This window comes from Juglans regia, chromosome 11, assembly GCF_001411555.2.
Source record: "Juglans regia cultivar Chandler chromosome 11, Walnut 2.0, whole genome shotgun sequence".
Taxonomy (NCBI): Eukaryota; Viridiplantae; Streptophyta; class Magnoliopsida; order Fagales; family Juglandaceae; genus Juglans; species Juglans regia.
Window position 1 is genome coordinate 10,510,827 of NC_049911.1, and position 16,126 is coordinate 10,526,952.

Here is a 16,126-nt window from a genome sequence, read left to right on the forward strand (position 1 = left end):
TCGTGGGGTCTTCTGACCTCCACACCGGCTTTGGTTGCACTGCGAGTGTGCAACTCGGCCTTTGGTAGCTAACTGTTGAGAGGGTCGTGGGGTCTTCTGACCTTCACGCCTAATTTGATTGCAATGGACTGAATGTTCACCTACTTTCATTGCCTTGAGTTTCATCAAAATATATATTTTGACAACCAAAATTGTTCTTAAAATAAATGCATAAGAAAATAAAATATTTAAGGGTAAAACCTTTATAGGTGTTCAGCTTTCCATGGGTGTTATAGCTCCCTTCCTTAGCTGTCTTTGAGCCGGTATGACCCTAGAAGGTTGCTGGCGACTACTACGCAGGGCCCTTCCTACCGTGGGCCGAACTTCCCTTCATCTTGAGTCGTGAGCCCTATTTCCCTCATAACCAGGTCGCCCACCTTGAATGATTTAGGTTTAACCCGTTTTTTGAAGTATTGCTCGGCTATTCTCTTGCTGAGGATGTTTTGGACCTCTGCCTTTTCTCTTATCTCTTCAAGCAAGTCTAGTTGCTCACTGAGAGCCCGGTCGTTCTCGGCTTGGTTAAAGTGGCTGGTCCGGTATGTAGGCAGGCCAACTGACTACTTCACTTCTAAATGCCAAAGTGAAAGGCATCTCACTTGTTGGGGTCTTCACTGAAGTTCTGTAGGCCCACAAGATTCCTGGAAGATCTTCTGCCCACTCGCCTTTCTGGTCGCCCAGTTTCTTTTTCAAGATTATGAGTAGGGACTTATTTCTTGATTCTGCTTGCCTGTTTACTTGAGGGTGCACGGGAGATGAGTACCTCACCTTTATCCCGAGTTCCTGGCACCATGCCCTATAATGCTCTGAATGAACTGCCTCCCGTTGTCAGAGATTATAGTGTTGGGGATTCCAAATCTACATATGACGGTTTTCCATAAGAACCTGGTGACAACTTTGGTTGTTATGGTGGCTAGAGCTTCTGCTTCAGCCCACTTCATAAAGTAGTCTATTGCTACTATCATGTGCTTCACCCCGCCATTTCCTAGTGGGAATGGTCCAACTAGGTTGACCCCCCACTGGGCAAAGGGCCATTGGGAGGCGATGGAGGATATTTTTTCTGGTGGGCAGTGTGGGACTGGGGCGTATGCTTGGCACATGGTGCATCTTTTGGTGTCTCTGAGGACATTGGGCCAATAGTACCCCATCCTGAACGCTTTCCTCACTAAGGCTTTCTCGCTCGAATGGCTACCTTAGACGCCCTCGTGTATTTCTGCGAGGACATACTGCGCTTTTTTGAGTGAGATGCACCTTAGTAAAGGGGTTGTGAAACCCTTTTTGTAGAAGACGCAGTCGATTTTAACAAACCGCGCCACCTTTTTTCTAATCTTTCTCGTCGCCTCCTTTCCTTTAGGGAGCTTTCCTGTTTTTAAGTAGTTTGCTATTTCTTTGGCCCATTCTGGAGTCTCGGGGCCCACGTGTGTTACTGGGATCCCAACGGCTGGTACCTCGATCAGCCACCTCCGTACCTCACATGGTAGTTCTGCGTCGTCCTTTGCTGATGCCGCCCTCCCCAACCTGTCTGCCACCGAATTTTTTGCCTTTAGAATCTGTACTATGGAAAAGTACTCGAACTGGTCGTGGAGTTCAAGTACCTGCTCGAGATACTTTTTCAGCTTCTTCCCTTTGGTGACGTAGGCCCATATTATCTGGTTCACAGCTATCTGAGAATTAGCTTTTACCTCGACCTATATGGCGCCCAGCGCGTGGGCAGCAAATAGTCTCGCTATCAAGGCCTCTTACTCTGCCTCATTATTAGTGGTCCTGAAGGTGAGTGTTGCCATATAGTGATGCTCCCGACCCGCTTTTGTAATAATGTGGATCTCGATGCCGCCCTCCACTCGACAGACAGACCCATCGACAAAGACTGTCCAAGGTCGGCCGGGGGGTGGTGCTGCGATATCTACTAGGAAACCATTAAACTCGGGTACAAAGTCTGCTAGGGCTTGGCCGTTGATTGCGTTTTTGGGTGCATAACTGATTTCGAACTCACTGAGATTAATTGACCACGTGACTAGCCTTCTTGAGGAATCTGGCTTTTATAGCACTCTCCCAAGAGAATATTCTGTTAATACTTTTATTGGGTGAGCTTGGAAGTATGGTCACAGCCTCTTGGCGACTATCACTAGCGCAAATGCCAGCATCTCCATCTGTGGGTATCTGACTTTGGCGCCCCTTAGGGCGCGACTCGTGTAGTACACTAGTGCCTGGTTTCCTTCTTCTTCCTTCACTAGGGTGGTGGACATAGCTTGGGGGGATATTGCCAAGTAAACATAAAATATGTCCACTTGATTAGGCTGCCTCAATAGGGGTGGATTGGTCAGGTATCGCTTTAGTTCTTGGAAGGCTTGGTCATGCTCTTCATTCCAAGGGTGTACTTTCCTTAGAACTCAGAAAAAGGGGAGTCATTTATCCATAGACCTTGACCCAAACTTGTTCAAGGCTGCCACCTTTCTTGTTAGTAATTGGGCGTCGCTAATAGTTCATGGTGCTGCCATGTTCAAGATTGCTTCTATCTTCTCAGTGTTGGCTTCAATTCCTCTCTCCGAGACTATGGACCCCAAGAATTTGCCTGAGTTCACTTCGAACACGCATTTAGCTGGATTCAGCTTCATCTTGTATTTGAGTAATATTGCGAAGGACACTATGAGGTCTATTAAGTGTTGGGTGGTTTCCATACTCTTCACTAGTAAGTCGTTTACGTACACCTCCATGGTTTTCCCAATTTGGCGCTTGAACATTAGATTGACCAACCTTTAGTATGTCGCCTTGGCATTCTTTAACCTGAAGGGAATTACTCGGTAACAGTAGAGTCCTCTGTCGGTTATGAATTACATCTTCTCCTCATCTGCCTTATTCATCCTGATTTGATTGTACTCGGAGTAGGCATCCATAAAGCTTAAAAAGTTGTGCCCGACTGTGGCGTCCATAACAATGTCAATCCGGGGTAGTGGGAAACTATCCTTGGGACAAACTTTGTTGAGGTCAGTGAAGTCCACACACATCCTCCATTTACCATTGGCTTTTTTGACGAGCACTACATTGGAGAGCCAATAGTAGTGCACCTCCCGTATGAATCTCACCGCTGAGAGCCTATCGATCCCCTCAGCTATGGCCGTGCACTTTTCTGTACTGAACGACCTTCTCTTCTACCATACTTTCTTGGCCTCTAGATTGACGCCGAGGCTATGCTCTATGACCCTATTGTAATTCCCCGGCATGTCTTCATGGCTCCAGGCGAATACGTCTTTGTGTTTGACTAGCAACTACTTTAGGGCCTCTTGGTATTCCAGCGAGAGCTTTGTACCAACCCTTGTGGTGGCGGTTGGGCGTTCTGGATTTAGGTTTACTATCTCTAAGGGCTCGCTGGCCTCGGCTTGTAGCATATTGCTTTCATCCCTGGCTTCTATGTCTTGTTCTTCTTCTACCCAAGGCGGTGGTGACAACTGCTCCCCTGAGTTGCCTACTGAGCATACTGCCAACGCCCTTCAACTCTGGACGTGACACTCTCGTGCCAGTATCTGTTCACCTCGGACTTCCCCGACTCTTGCTTCTGTTGGGAACTTCATTTTAAGGTAGTAAGCGAAGGTTACCACCCTTAAGTTCCAATATGGCGTTATAGGATGATGAGACATTGACCACTAGAAAGTCCGTCATGCTAGTGATTGTGTGGGTGCCTTATCCTGCCGTAACTGGAAGTCTGTCATGCTGGTGACTGCGTGGGTGCCTTGTCTTGCCATAACTGGAAGTCCATCATGCTGGTGATTGCGTGGGTTGAATGACTTCTCCCAAAAACTCCTTGTGTGGAGAAGGTGATGGTCGCAGTCTGTCGGGGTAGATACCCAATCTGGTGAACACATCCCAAAACAGGATGTTGGCTGAACACATCCTCTTCCCCATCTCCTCGTACTTGTCCATCTGACTGCGCAGCTCGTCATGCATCTTTTTCTTTTCCATCTCTTCGCTATTTACCCCCTCTGCAATGTGCATTTCCTTCAGCTTGCCTGTTCTGGGCTGGGGGTTATCCTTCTGCCATTTCAATTCATCGTTCTCCTTTTGTAGTTGCTTGAAAATTGCCATCACTTGCTTCAGCCTCTCTTCTGTTTATGCTAACCTCATCTCCACTTCCGTCATGCTTGTTTCTGGGTCTCGATGCACGTGTGATTGCATAACGGTTGGCATGTAAAAATCACGTTGATGTCTGTCTCAGAAAGCCCCACAGAAGGCTCCACTGTAAAGGATATGTTTCACAGCACCAACCGCACGGATGACCTGCAACAATCAAGAGGCAGCACTGGTTGCCCTGGAGAGTCTATGATACTTAAGTCAATAATATAGTATGAGAATAAGTGTATGTAAAGATAAAGTGAAGTGTTTGTTACCTCCCATAGGTTATTTATAAAAGGACGTAGCTGTGGCGTGATGGTAACTGACTCTAATCACCATCCCCGTGTGTATATCCTTCATGATCCCTTACTAATCGGGAGGGGGGATAACTCCTGTTTTGTAGGGATTATCTTCCTTAGGATAATTGTATCCAACTACGGATTAGTACTCCGATCTGTTCAAAGTTATCTGCTATAGGGTTACAATTATGGGCCCTTCAGACGTGGTCCTCTTGACCTTAGGCTAAGGCTTCGGGCCTGCTTCTTGGTCGTGGGCCTAGCTAGCTAGGGGGATCCAAATATCCTCTCCGTAAGTCTCACACACTCCATTTGAAAAAAAAATGAATAAATATAGAATTTATATAAAAAAATATTTTTTTAATGTTTGACTCTGCCTTCTTTTAAAGAAAATACGTGAAATTTATATATTTTAAAATTGCATCTAACAATTAACATTACCAATAAGAAAAACTTATTAAAAAATTTATTCAATAAATATTGCGTCTGCTAGCACAAGCCTGGCTTTTGAGCCAAAAGAAGTGGAGCTGAAAATTAGCTTGAAATCCCTAGTCAAAGCTTGAATGAGGACAGAATGATAAACCACAAGGTGCTTCGGACTCCTGATCCCATAAAAAGTGAAAATCAAATTATTGGTGATTGCATGGAAATATATGAGCCACTGCCTGATCTAGGAGTACTCACTTTTAAACCCATCCACCCATACAAACTTGGCATATAATTAGCATAATATCATTCATATACGTTGGCTTGTACTTTAGTTGTGATTTTTTTTTTCTTTTAACAATAATTTTAAAAAAATTAACACTATCGGTACACCTTTATTGATGATAAAACCCTAGCACACATCTCGCTCTGTTTCTTTTTTCTAGAGCAGTCCCCCGTCATAAAACCCAGACTAGTTTGGCTCCTCCCTCCCTCCTCCCTCTTCTCTCTAGTTTTTTCATTTATTTTTTCTAGTTTTGTGTGCTTTTCTTTCGAAGTAGGGTGAAATGCAGATATGTTGTTCTCTGGAGCCCCGCGACCACCACGTGCCACACTGCAAGTTTCCAAGGCGCCGATCCTTCAAAAGGGCGAAGAACGTCGAACAGAGCGGCACGTGAGCCACACATGCGGTCCAAATTGCGCGGGTGACATCCATGCGCCACTGTAAGGGAAGCTTTACAGTCGCCACGCTCGACATTTCTGGGACTATGGCCATCGGTTTCTTTAGACTCGACTATTCGTTGTACTTCCAGGGCGACGCGTGTCCCTTATGCGCCACCACAGTCTCTGTGTTTGCTTTTTTGATTTCCTCTAAAGTTGAAAATATGGATCTACAACTTTTCAAGCTGTATTTTGTTATTTTTCCATTTATCATTTACGTTTTCTGTTATTTCTTTTGTTTTAGGTTAATAATAAAAAAGAAATAATCTCTTGGAAATTTTGTCCATAGAGTGAAAGTCATCTCCTCCTTTGGAGGGTGGGGTTTGAAATCTTTTCTTTAGGCAGAGTGTGGTCTCTCAGATGATTCATCTGTAGAGAGTTCTAGAAGTTAAGACCATAACAATCACAAAGGAATTCATGTACTGGTGGAGCCCTAACTGTGAGTAGTTGGCTTGTAATTTGAGTTTTTCCTTGTATGTATTAGTCATAGCTATAACTTTGCTTTCATGAATGAATGAGGTTATTTCCTATAAAAAATATATATTCTCTACCATATTTAGTTTATTGTGTAAATAAATTAATATCATTGATTTATTATATTTTCATTATTTCTCTAATCTCATTCATTTATAAATAGGGACAAATATTATGTATTAAAAAATAATTGATAATAGCAAAGATGCAACCCTCAAATTCTCTCTCCCTAATTCTTTTTCTCAATCTCATTTTCTATTTTACTTTATTTTCTACATAGTATCAGAGCCATTGGCTAATGCCATGCTCGATTCAGTGTGCTATTTTTTTTAAAAGTTCTTCTTCTAGCTTTACCTCTCACAAAATGTTCTCAGCTATGTCCATTTTTCAATATGATTTTTCTCATATTAGATCACCAATCGGCTGTAAGAGTTGTCGTCGGCATTTTGGCATTAGAGCCATCGACTTCCTAGTATCTCTCACAACGGTTTTTCCCCATTTGTGATAACTCTCATTTTCAATGTGTTATTTGGTGTTCTTTTTCATTCACCACACGTTCTTTAAAGGCTTCCTACGCACTTAAAGAATTTTTGTTCGTAATAAGTCTCATATTCAACGTGTAATTTGGTCTTCTTTTTGTAAATGCTTAATGTTTGTTTTTTAGTTTTGTATTCAGCTAATATATATAATTATTTTTTAACTCCAAAATTGTTTGTAGTATGGTATTTTTCTATTATACGCGAAGAGATATGAATAAAGTTGGGATTATGTCAAAATAAGATAAAATTTGCAACATATCGACTATGTCAAACTAACTCAAACACAACCTGTTGAAGGAATGAGTCATATTAGAGTCGAGCTATTTGATACTTCAATTAAATTGATCCATATAACTGTATTTCCACCTCTCCCATCCTAACTAGTACTTAGGTCTGTGCAGAAAAGGTTCAGACTTGGTCCGTCCGTGAGACCCGATTCCACCCGACCTAAAAAACGGGTTGAAGTAACTTGTGGGTCGAACCCATTGAAACCGACTACACCAACACAGGCTTGGTCTTGTCGATCTTGTTCTTGTTGTCTTCATTGTCTCCGTCTCTGTCTCTATTACCTTTGACTTTGTTGAACACAGTCTTAATAGCAGTAGATTGGAAACCTAGAGGTTGAGGAGGCTTGGGCTTCAGGGTTTCGGAGAGTACCTCCTTGATGGTTTCTTCCCCAGCTGAAGGAGAGGGTGCTCTACTCCTTGCTACAAAGCTCCAGCCCATTAAACAAGCTTCTGAGAGCTTAACTTCCAGCATTTTTAACGTCATTCATCAAATACACCAACATCTACTTTCCCATCTTTCATGTCCATTAAGCTAGCATGCACGTCCTTGTTGCAGAAGCCTTGAGGTGGACCCATTATCTAAAGCCCTTACCGATTTATCATTTATATCAACATCCACTAATTAGACAAACACAACCCTTGGATCCAAGAATGAATGCCCACTTCAATAAAAACACGATTATGCTTGAACAGTACCACCACCTAAGCCATTATTGGTTTGAGCTCAAGAATGGGACAGACAAATTTAACCCAGAAGTTGCAGATAGAGAGAATGACGTTGTCTACCCGATTCGTCGTCATTGAGGGCAAGAACGTTTTGTTCTAATTTGGATTTGTTTTGTTCTTCAGCTAATTTGCAGTTTTGCCCCTTGTGCTTCCAATCTCGGGTCGGGTTGGTCCATATCTATTTATTTTGTTCTAGATACGGGTCGGGTTGGACCCAAACATGAACCGGGTTGGTTGGGTTGCAGCTCTACTTTAAAAAAAAATATCTATTTATAAGATGGTGTGGATAATGCACTTAATAAAGTCACATAATTTGATTTGAAAAAAAAAATTAAAATTAAATCTTATTATTTAATTGATGTACTATATACGCTGGCTTGATTAAGTCACGCAGATTCCTCTTTCTTTGTACTTTCTAAGTTAACGAACATGAGGATTTTAATTTGGATCTAATCTCATAAGTAATGTTCTTGGGACCGAAGTCCAAGTATAGATCTCAAACTTGTAACCATGCACCCCTTTCTTGATCACGAGTTCGCCATGAAGAAGTAGGTATTAGAAAATATGTTTAAAAATGGATTTTAATTTCATATTATAAAACAAAAAAATTTATACTAAAAACTAACAAATGCCAATACCATAATGCCTATAATTCTTTAAAATCCCCATATTCAATCGCAATGTAATTAGGTACTGGAATTATTAATCACAACAAAATAAATAAATTCAAACACTAGAAATAAAAAGAGGCTAACCGCCAATGCCAGTTAGGCAGTTACTCTCAACTAGAAGGGGAAAAAATGAGAGGAAAAACCTGTGAGTTTCATATCGAATAACTAACATAAGGCCCATTATTGTTGGGGCTGGCCGCTGGACGGGCTGGAGTCCAACTCATTATGGTATTTCCCTTTGCCATTTCATTTGGGTCGTTCGTTTTTTTTTTCTGGGTAAGTGGATTGTCTTGGACTATTATTACTAGTGAGGCCCAGATCAGCTAGCCATAACAATCTAGTCATGACTTCAAGGCCCATACTAAAGCTGCATCTTTTTCTCGTAAATTGTTTTTCATTTTTTATTTTGAGGGAGAAATTATAATGGGGGCACTACAAGAAAAAAGGGTTTTACCGGCGATTTTTCTAGTGTTGCAATATAGAACGCCGCATTAGAGTGTTTATTGCTGCGATTTTTTAATCGCCGCTGAATTCCGTTGCGAAAACTGATGATTGAAGTTATTTATCGAGTTGCAGCGAAAATAGTATTTTTAACAGCGATTTATTTCGCCGGCAAATGAAAAAACCTGTTGCAACGCTCGATTTCGCCGTAATATAGTAAGTGGCGCCATTCCCCTAAAGATATTTTGTTTTTCCCCCCCGATTTCTTTCCCCCTCCACTTCTCTCTGTTCTTCCCCAATATTCCATCTCCAGCTTGCCTTTCCGAGAGATTTCATCTTCACCCACGTCCCCCGAACGATTTCATCTTCACTTTCGCCCGACCACCCAAAGCTTGCTCCTTTACCACATTTTCCTCCCGCGGAAGCTACGGTCGAGATAGTATCCTCGAAGCTGATTAGGAGCCGTGCGATTTCGTCTCTTTGAACCTGTGGGATTTGGGTCAGCTGCTTCCAACTGAGCTTGGATTCGAGATTCAATTGAGGGATAGCATGGGTCCTTCTGTCACCACAGGTATGGCTGCAACTCAGTTGGAGTTTGGTAATGAATCGATTTTGCCGCGGGTTTCTTTACAAAATTAGGAGTTCTTTGTTGCTAGACTAATTTCTATCTGTGCAGTTGTGAAATGTACCAGTAATTAGGGTTTCTTTTCACGAATTTTGCGTTCAATATCTGCATTTTGCACTGATTCATAGAACTCATGTCCGTGGCTCGAACATGAGTTGACCCAGTAAAATATTGCTATTTTGCCAATACATCTTATACTAATTAGTTTATAGTCCTACTTGTTTATAGTCCGTGGCTCGAACTCGAACATGAGTTTATAGTCCTACTTGGAGATTGAGCTATGAACCTGTGATCATAACAGAATGTACAGATATTAATCAATTAGTGTTTCGGTAATTAGTAGGAAATCTGTATTCTTCTGGGACTATTCCCTGGTGCAGTCACCAAGAGAGTGACATTAGAGTAAAATTTATTTGCATTGCATAATAATTTATTGGGACATCTCATGACAAAATAGTATTGAAGTGTGGCTGAGCCTAAAAGAAAATAGTGGTTTCAGAAACTTCATGTGATTTATGGTACGGTTACATTTATATGAAAAACATGTGCTACGTTCTTTTTATGGAATTAATCGTGGGATATGATATATGAGTCTTATATTAGTATGGAACCATTACTCTGTTATATTTGAAATGATAACGATACAAGAGGATACGTAAAATGTGTAAACCCTAAACATTTTTAGTGTTTATGGGAAGGATAATTATACCAAATAACATTGAGAAAGTGTAGATTTCAAATAGAGAAGAGTTTGTGGGAATGACAGCTATCCTTGAAGGGAAAGTTCCCTATGTAGATAAATTTTTTGAAGTGCTTCCCTACATAGTACAAGATTTTTAATTTACATTTAATACTATGATTTTAGTTTTCGTTTTTATTTTAATCTTATTTTTTTTGGAATAAACGAGGCTCATATATTACACCCAGTTTAATCAATCATACTTATCGAGTCGTGGACTTACCTTCCACCTGTAAAATTTCTTATTTTACAGATATTAAAGAGGAGCATGCAAATAAATAGGACATATAGTATTCGCTAGAATGAGAGCTAGGAAATACGTGTCATCTATAAAATTGGGGCATGACAAAAATGCCTTCCATAGAATCTAAAATCATCTTACTGGAGAAGATCATTAAGGTACTGAAAAAAAAAAATGGTTCTAAGGTCAATCAAATTGCTTTGTCAAAATTGAGAATCAATATAGGTAAGCTAAAAAATATATCAATATGTATTTCTTAGGGTATTCCGAAATTAGTTTAGGATAATTTCGAAATAATTAGCCTATATATATACATGCCATGTACCATCAACATTCTAAGTCTGTTGTTTCCGATGCATTAAAGAATTTGCAATTTGGAGTTTTTTAGAAGAAGTTATGGCAAGTTTACAATAGGCCAGGTGCCTGAGATGGCAGAATGCTATGAAGTTTTATTATAGTTCATAAGTTTTATCATTTTTAAGGATAAGTGACAAGGCTTGAGGAAATTTTTCCTGGTTTGCTATGATCCCCAAGCATGACCCTGTACGAATTTGGTTCTTTTTTGAGCAAGTTTCCAATTCTCATGAACTGATAAATGTTGTCTTGATAGACTGAACATATTCTCATTTTTCTGTGCTCTTGAAATTGGATTTGTGCTAGCTAGGGCCTTTTTTCTTTAATCCTCTTGGGCAAACTTTGCTGCCCAAATGTAGATAGGAAATGCCTCATTGACCCTAAGACAGACTTCATATACATCTTGTGTGCTAGAATGAGTTATTTTTACTGGTTTGAGTGCATGTAGTCCTCAAAAAAATACTAACGATCAAGAACAGGGATACCAAGTGCTTGTTAAGATGTTATTTAATAAATTACACTATATATATTTCTAGCATTTGAGATATATCGTTCAGTTACTTATAACAAATCAGGCATTTGAGATATATCTAATTATTTCTAAATTAATCAGACCTATCTCATTTGTCAGCCTTAATTAAGTTTTATCAGATAATGAGACACTTTAACTAGGATTTTTTATTATAACTTTGATTAGTTCTTTTGGGCCAATCTAAGAATCTTGCTCACATTATCATTGCGCTAGATTAACCCTTTTTTATACTAGTGTAAAAAAGTTTGATACTGAGTACTGAACTATATGATGATGAAGGGGCACTTTTTTGTATGGGGGGTACAAACTCCTAATTCTGTTTTCCAAAGTATAATGGCTTTGGAAGATTAATGGATTGGATATATTTGATGTTTTGGAAACATGATGCTGAAATTAATAATATATATGTTTTCCGGGAGCTTTACTGCCTATTGCTCAATAACCAAGAGCACAATTAAAAGAGATTTTTCTTGTCTGCTTCTCCCTTAGTGGCTTCAAACGTGTAATCTAAGTGTCTTTCGTCCCTTCATATCTGATCTGTAATGTTTTATTAGCGTTGACTGTACGTACTGTTAACAAAGTGAGAGAACCACAAAATCTGGAAATGAAAACGCAGCCGGGAGAAAATTATTAGAAATAATTAATTTAATTTTTTTGTCCAGCTTATTTTAGCTTTTTAATTAGCTGATCATGATGAACGAGTATACACACTGATCTTCTCTCACTTTTGTTACAAAGTCCATGCTATTGTGGTGGTTTGGAAATATTGGATTCAAACTTCAGTTTGAATCAAGTTAGAAAACATAATGAGACACTTTGACCTTGGAACTCCAATTATAACTTTGACTAGTTCTTTTGGTATAACTAAGAAGCTCGCTCTTTTTCATGACTGAAGCAATCAGATTTTTCTTAAAATTAGAAATACATTATCTTGTCGAACCTTTGATAAGTTGCTTACAATGACTTCTTTTTTGGAGAGAAATATCACCACAACAGATTTTTTCTTCCATTTGGGTATATGTATCAATTATATAGTACTCCCTAAATATTAATCAAGTCCATTCTTCAATATTAATTGAGCAATTATGTATCATTCCAATATGATCATGCTATTGGAGTATTTTTTTTTCTTATTATTACTGTTTGTTCGAAATTTTGCCCCATTGTTTATGCATGATCTCTTACATGCATGATGATTGTTAGTCCACAGCCCTCTCATTTCTTTGTGTAGAAGGCTCATAATTCAATATTTTCCCCCGAATTACTTTCATATCGTTTCTAGTTAATTTATTTTCTGTTTTTCCTTCAATTATCGCAAATTTCTTTTGAGATTCATGATATACTAAGGGATAATATTGGGGATTATCTTGCAACATATATGGTGCTGGTATATATGGATTAAATGATCGAAATGCATGAAATATAATCACTATTGAATATATGGATTCTGTTTTCACGTTAATATTCTACTCCATCTAACTTCACATGATGAGTACTTGTGTAATACACATGTACATGATTAATTAAAAAATTCAGTAATTAACCCTCTAAATGATTGGAAATCATCCTCCTAATTAATTAGTACTAATGAAAAACAATTATTCAATTCATGAATTAATATATATATATATATTAATATTTGGTTGCACCCATATTCCCTTAAGATATTACTTAATAGACTGATTTCAGCTTCTTGACATCATGATCATGGACGATGTTCTTGTCAGTTTGGACTGGTATTTGTCCCATTTTCAGTAACATATATATAGAGACAAAGAGCCACTAGATTCCTTCCACGTAACAGCCACCATCCGAACCACTATATACTTGGGACCCACGTACAACTACCGTTGCTGTGTCCAATCCAGCATCATTTTGCTGGACATCTTCAGTACTCCAAAGAGTTCTCTCTCCCCTCTCTCTTGGTACATAGGGTGATCCAATTAATAATCATTTGGATGTGATTCCCTAACTTTGTCACCGACTAATAAGACTAGTTAGTCATGTTATTCATGAAATATTAAATCATGATTACATCTTCAAGCTTTTTTGTGTAGTTCATCTCATTATATAGGCTTGGTAGACCCCCCCATATATGTTGGGTTCATATCAGCTCACTCAATTATAGAGTCTATATTCATATATATATATATATAGACTTTATATATATATGGACATTGGTCCTATGCTCAATTGGTAAGAGAGCAGATTAATTTAAGGATATTTTCATGTTTATATGGCCCCCATATTTTAATTATAATTTATTCAGTATTATCATTTATTTTTTTGGCTTCCTTTTTCTCCCCTACAACCAATCATTAGGAGGTAATGATTGATCGATGTTGGGAAATGGATATGGCAATTTCTGGTTTCCTTGATTTTTGGTGTAGAAGAGGGAAAAGATAGACACGTAAGATAAATTGTATATCTATTTCTTTCCCGATCTTCAAATTTAGATAAAAACAATGATCATTCTGGATATGTATCATGTACTCGATTAGCTAGGTGCTTGTGAAATATATAGGTGTTGCTAGTTGGTTTTGGTGTGTGTACTCTGTGTGATGCTGCTAATTTTGGGACCCTGATCTGCTGCTGGATATCTTGATCATGTGTATATTTCTGTTGCCTAATAGAGTACGTAACAAAAAGGTCTCGTCATACTATTTAATTTCCATTGGGTATATTGTGCTGACCAAACGCGTACTATTTTTAAAAATGCAATTATAAATGTCTTCTGTTGAGCATAAAAATTCCAGCTTTAGACTTTGCAGTACCGAATCTACCGATAGTGTCAACATAGCAACTTTATTTTTTTCATTGAATTCCAAAAATCAAGTTGAATCTTATATTTGGTAAGGTGTAGTCATGTCATTCAACCTGGACTACTACTTGTGTTGGAATTAGAACATCCTCATTGGTTTGGATCAAATCTAACTTCAACTAAATTTAGCTAACAAGACATTTAAAACTACCCCACATTGAATTAAGCATGTGGGGATAAATTTAAATAGAACTAATTTCAGTAACTCACTAAATTGTTTTCCGTATAGTAACTTAGCCAAACACTATATATTCATTTCTCACTCCTCTCACCAAATATTACTTTATGTTCTTTTTTTAATTAAGAAAATACCTTTAAATTATTATTATTAAATATAATATGTGATAAAAAACTATTGTTCGTTTGCTTAGGGGAACTCAACCCAATTGTTGCTTCCATCCATTTATCTTTCATGTACAAAACCCGACGGCCTTGTTTGGACAGCAAACATGCAATAAAGAATGTATGCTCTAGTTATTTGTGTAGTATGCTTGGAATAAGGACTTTTAAAGTTTGGCTTAGTGCTAAGTATGGATAGACGTTAGGGTTTGATGTTGTGCTTGTTAGTTGATTTTCCCTAAGTTGACATGATGTAAGGAACGTGCTTTCTAGTTGAAATCTGTACGTTGGTTTATGCATTGTAGCTTGTGATTAAAATCATTACTCTTATATTTGTTTGCTTTTATTTGTATATTTTCCTTTTGTTTTGTGATTTCGTTTGTGTTAGGCTCTTATATTAAGATTTAATCTGACATTTTATGTTGCATTTTTGGGTGCAGATTGTAGGACGGATGTGCTGTCATTTTGATTGAAAAGCACTTGGTTGAGCCCGACTCTCAGTTATTGGTGAGCCATTTCACCCAGGGGTGAGCTGAAACAATTCGTATTGAGGATTGAAGGTAACGAATACCCATACACGTCCGTAATTCCTTCTTCCTTTCATTTCATGAATTCTCAAAATAGAGATGGATGTTGTGCTGTGAGTGTTATTATATATGCTAGACATAGCTTTGATTGGTTAATATATATGCCATGTGTATTAGATAATCCATCTAATCATAAACCATATACTACTTTCACAATTCCACATGTTGTTTGTTCTTTGTACTTGGGGTGATGTTGTTTGCCGGTAAAGGTATTTTTCCTAAAAAGGCTAATTAATTAATTTGAATTTGAGTTAGATATATGGTTTATGATTTGAGTTAATTAATTTATATAAATTTACTTAACTTAATAACACAGCTCATAGATATAAAACAACAACAAAGTACTCAAGGGCTTTCCCTTAAGCAAGACCATGTAAAAGATGTCAATCAAAAGTCATTCTGCATGCAAACCAAAAAACAATTATTACCAAGTCAGAAACTCAATTCAGTTAAGTACTGCTGCTATAGCAGCTATATTTTAATCCTTGGATTAAACAATGTATTTTCTTAGATTATATATATTGGACAAGTATTATAAGGAGTTGCCTAAAACAGTATTATCATATATAAGGTAGATAAGCAGGTTTTGCCGACCAAAGTAAAAAAATTGGTCAGTGTGATGGCCTCTCAAACGAACATTCAGATACTCAACTGATTGGAATTGTAATTTCCATAGACGAAAACATAAATCCGAACTCACCCACCTCAAAGAATGAAATGGAAATTTTCAACAACATAATAAAGCGTGAGCTTCTGATTCAAGAAGTGTAAATACTTGGAGTTATACAAGTAAATAGGCATTGCCCAAGTACATATGCTCTTTAAATAAACTATATTACACTAACCTTTGGTATGCAATACCAAAACAGTGCCACACATATATGCTCTTTAAATAAGCTGGCAACCTCTATAACATCCTTCACAGTCTGACATGATGAGTTTCCTGAATTCCACCAGCTGGTTACTCCCATTAGTGCCACGCTCTAAAAGACTAGTGTCTCAACCACCTTCTACTATGCTTTTTATGGAGTGAACTAGGTGCCTCCAATTCTCTTCTTCAAACAACTTCTTATTCATTCTTCTAAACGTGAATGCGCACTATGGTGAGTTTTTCATCGAACTTAGTTGTAGAGGTTGCCATGCTTAACTAACTTTCTTCCCCTCC